The 4,582-nt window shown below is 60.9% G+C and overlaps 1 protein-coding gene across 1 annotated transcript in view; it reads left to right on the forward strand.

Moving 5' to 3' along the window:
• The first annotated feature begins 510 nt into the window (after positions 1 to 510).
• The window catches only part of USP2 (ubiquitin specific peptidase 2), a 44,451-nt gene continuing 40,379 nt past the window's right edge, over positions 511 to 4,582 (forward strand). The window contains exon 1 of the mRNA XM_006758700.2: positions 511 to 613. The gene's annotated coding sequence lies outside the window, so the exon portion shown is untranslated. The remainder of the gene's footprint in view (positions 614 to 4,582) is intronic.

A 4,582-nucleotide genomic window follows, 5' to 3' on the forward strand; every position in this document is an offset into this window, starting at 1 on the left:
TGCCCTCTGTCTCAGAGCCACTGGAAGGGAAGGAACGGGGCTGCGAGCCCAGGCTGGGAGCTCGCTGTAAAAGGGTTTGGGCTGGAAGTCTGGGTGCCAGTCTCTTCGCCTCTTGGAGTCAGTGCCCTTGAACGAGGGGCTGTCACCTTGAGGTCTTCATCTCAGAAGCGCGGGAGTCGGGCCGTACTGTGCTTCTTCCTTGCCTCGAAGTCTGTGACTGGCACCTGCTTCTGCATATTTTGCATCCATCCCATCCCCATCCTACTGCCCCCTTTCCAGTTGTTCCACCTGAAATCCCCCTTCAGTTTCACTTCAAAGTCTCCCCCATTCAGAGAGTCCTCTTGGGAGTCCTGGTCTGGCCCAGCCCATCAGGGCAGCCCCTGAAGGGAAGCCTGTCGCTGCCCCTTTAATTCCCCTTGGGCTTGGAATGCAGTGAGTGGAGCTAGCTCGCCATGGCTGTGAGGTCAGATAAGATGCTATATATATCAGTCAGTAACATGAGCGCGGATTACCAGCCCAGAGGCGTACTCCAGGGCCACCAGGGCTCGCCACGGCGCTCCAGCCCAGCCGGGGAAGGGAGCCCCCAGATCCTGCCCACTGCCCCCCAACACAGGTCAGTAGCTGCCCCTTTAATATCTGAGCTTCACGGGGATGCTGAATGGAGGGCCCTGGACTGTTTGGGGGAACATTGGAGAGAGGGCCACCAGGCCTGGTGGGTGCTGTGGGCAAGACCAGAGGCTGGAGGTCAGGAACAAGGCAGGATGGAGTCCTGGGGGCGAAGAGGGGGAGAAGCCGTGCCCTGGGAGGGGGCCGGGAGAGCAGAGTGCCCCTCAGAGGTGGCGGAGGGAACTTCAGGATTGCAATTCTGTCTGGGGGCCCATTTCCGGTGCCTTTTCTTAGCCCTGTAGAGATGCCTACCCTCTCCCAACCCCAAATCAAAGCATTACCCAATGGGAACACTCCCCTGGGCCCACCCACTTCTTTTCAGCCAGTCAGGATTCTTGCTGTCATCTTCAATCTATTTTACCTCTTCTCCCACCCCTCTCCCAATCCTTGGGCACCTCCTGGGAGCCAGAGAGACAGAAATGGCTCCAAATTCCCTTCCATGACCCCTGTCAAGGCCTGTAAAACTATTAGGCACTACGGGTGGGTCACGGCTGCTCCCCTCACAGCTAGAGCTGCCAGGGACAGGCGGGGAAGGAGTGGTGGGCCGAGGCTCCTGGGCCCTGAGAGGAGCCCACAGGTATCCTCACCCCAGGCCTCCACTCCATCTGCGTCTCCACACCTGCCCGGGCAGCCTGAGGTTCCCACACTCCCGCGGGTGCCCAGCCAGTGCCCGACAGCTAGAGGGAGGGTCAGGGGGAGGTGAGGGGAGACAGGGCCCCTCTCGGCCACTTTGCCTTTTGGGTCAGCACATCAGCAGGGCCTCCTCCCTCGCCAGTGGCCATGGGATGCTCTGACGACACTGCTGGGCAGGGCTGGGTGGTTCTCCCGCACCTGCCCTGGCCACCTGGCAGGGGGCGAACCTTGGTCCCGTGGAGGCCTGCCTTGGGGACCCAGCCGTGGGCTTTCCATCTGGGAGCTGGCCTGCCTTCACCCCAGAGAGCAGGGCACAGCTGGGCAGAGCAGGGCCAGGAAGGCTGCTGGGATGTAGGACGTTCCCTGTCCCCTACCTGGATGCCAGGAGTGCCCGGGATTCCTGGGGAGCAAGTCCTCCCCTGGACTGGCAGGTTCGGGAACCTTGCACGTGAGCAACAGGAAATGACAGTGACTGATTGCAAGGGGGCTGGCTGCCCCGGGGGCTCGGTGTCATCTGCACCCCTGAATCATCTGGCCTGGCTGCTTTGGGGAGTGAGCCCAGCAGCAGGAAGGTGGGAGGGTGGGAGGCCACATGTCCCCGACGGGCCCAGGCCAAGGCCGTGGCAGGGCTGGCCCCGGGGGGCTGCAGGAAAAGGTCCCCCAGCCATCTCGCTGCCATCAGCCCTGCGCTGCTCATCAGCATCGTGCGCTCAGGTTGCACCTGACTGTCACTCCCCTGCAGTGGAAACTCAGGGGCTGCTCCCCGGAGGCTGCCGCCTCGCCTCGGCCTGGCTGTGGCCAGACAGTGACGCCTGGAGCCACCCCACCCTGGGCCAGCTCAGGGAGAGCAGAGGGCAAGGTGAAGTGGGGGCCAAGGTCAGGGCGGCTGTGACAGGCAGAACGCACATCCCCCCAGCTCTGCCCCTCCTCCCAGCTTGGCCTGGGGACCCGTGTGACTTGCACAGGAGCAGGCGAACAGCACCTACCCCTGGGGAGGAGACGAGGCCATCGCAGGCTTCCAGGAGCATCAGTGAAGGGTTAGGCTTTAGTAACTCCAGGAATATGGCTGCTTCATTCGAATGCGCCATTCTTTATATTTCTTGTCTATTTACTTTTAAATTTTTGAATAAAAATACTTTTAATTTCAATTTAATGTAAAAAATTAAATCTTCAAATGATGTTTGTGGCATTTATTCATTATTATTATTATTATTATTATTAGAGAGAGAGAGAGAGAAAGAAACATCGATGTGAGAGAAACGATGAGAGAGAATCATTGATCACTGCCTCCTGCACTGCCCCCACTGGGGATTGAGCCGCAGCCCAGACATGTGCCCTGACCAGGAATCAAACCAGTGACTTTTTGGTGCATCAGACAACACCCAACCAACCGAGTCACTGCGGCCAGAGCCAGGCATTTATTCTTCCAAAAGAATTCAAGCTCAGCCCTGTGCTGAGGTTTGGGGGGCACGTCTGAAGGCGCGTGGCGAGGCTGAGTGCTGGCGCTGAGGCCGCGTGTGCGGTGCTCAGCACAGCCCCTGGCCCGAGGCGGGCAGTATTTGTTGGGGGGCAGGGGGGATGGTGCTTGGCTCAGCTGTCCTATCAGGAGGCTGAATGCTCTGTACAGAGGAATGTTGCTGCCCCTCCCAAGAGGGGGAAACAGCAGAGTGAGGAGCTGAGCAGGGAGAGTGGAGGTGGCCCGGAGGAGGAGGTGCCTTCTGGAGCCACATGCCTGTACTTGCCAGCGCTGGGCACACAGGGCAGAAGCCAGGCAGCAGGACCCCCCACTGGGCAGGGACAGGGAGGAGGTTGCCCCAGCCAATCAGCATGTCTCCCACTGCCCATGGAAAGGCCATTCTGTTCAGGCTGTTCCTGTGGCAACGAATCTCTGCGTAGCCCTGTGAGTGCCAGTCCTGCCCCTGGCTTGTGTGGCAGGGATACCACCAGGGCCTGGCCTGGTCTCCAGCCTCCGGGGTCAGCCCTACCAGGTAATGCCGGGGGAGCGGGGCCCACCCCACCTGTCTGCTCCCTGGAAGGCACTAGCACTTGTCTCAAGAGTGAGACAGCAGGGCGGGGCGGGGCAGGGGGGCAGACAGGCATGCTCCAGGCCTCGGCCCCAACAGGGACCCTCTGCCAGACGTGCGGACTGTGAGCCAGAGCAGTGCTGACAGGCAGCTTCCAGAAGGCTGTGTGTGGGAGCAGGACACCCCCCACCCCCGTCCCCGGGGCAGCTTCCAGGGGTGACGAGGTCTGCCAGTTGCTCACCAGATGGGAGCAGACGGGAAAGCAGGGATTTAGGAGCCCCCCTGGGACTCTGGGGCCAGAAGGTGTGGTCTACCTCCAGCCCCAACTCTTCCCAGGGCTGCTCATCAGCTGTCCCAGAGCTGTCCATCTGTCCGTCTGTCCCTGTCCAGGTTGCACCTAGCTTGTCTACAGCCCTTCTGCACCGTCAGCAGCCAGGAGAGGTCATGAGCTGGGCACTGCACACAGAGAGCCAACTCCCAGGAGCCTGGCGTGGGGGAGGGAGACCGCCCTGGCCGGAGGCAGAGAGGCATGGGAGTGGCAGGTCGTATCTGCTTGGCAGCTCAGTGTCCTGGAGCCCAGCTCCCGAGACCTGGAGTTTCTGTGACTGTGAATTATTGATGGCGTCCTCATCAATAGTGAAACAGCCCGACTGGACTGGGCCCCAGCCCCTGGGCCTCTGTCTGTTCCTCCCCAGCCTCCCGCAGCTCTCACGCGCTTCCTTCTCTGCACCCCAGAAAGTTAAGTCAATGCGAGGAAAGCTCTTGGTTTCCCCAACCCTGAATAAGGGCTTCCTGCAGCCGCCCTTCCCTAGAGAGGTGTGGAGAGTGTGCTGGAGGTGGGAGCACAGTGGGATGGAGCATGCGTGAAGGTCGGGGTCCGGCAGGTGGGAGAGTTTGTCGGAGGCAGCCTGGGCTGGAAACTGCCGGAGGTCTCCAGACCTTAGACGTTTTGTTCTGGAGCCCTGTGAGCATTGCCATCTGCGACCTCCCCCTGCACTGACCCCAAGCCTGGCATGGACTCAGTTTCTAGTGCCTCTGCCAAGCCCTCGGTGTGTGGGGCTTGGCGCCAGCTCCTCTCTGCCCTGATGGGCTGAGCTGCAGGCCTGGCAACCTGCAGGCTGCCTCCTAAGCGGCCACATTGTTGCCACTGCCTCCTAAACAGCTACCCCCGAAGAGGGGGTACAGGTCACTGGGGGCTGCGGGGAACCTGAGTGCTCAAGGCCGCGGTCAGAAGCCACCGCAACTGGGAGGGACCCAGC

The sequence above is a fragment of the Myotis davidii genome, unplaced genomic scaffold (assembly GCF_000327345.1).
Source record: "Myotis davidii unplaced genomic scaffold, ASM32734v1 scaffold355, whole genome shotgun sequence".
Lineage (NCBI taxonomy): Eukaryota > Metazoa > Chordata > Mammalia > Chiroptera > Vespertilionidae > Myotis > Myotis davidii.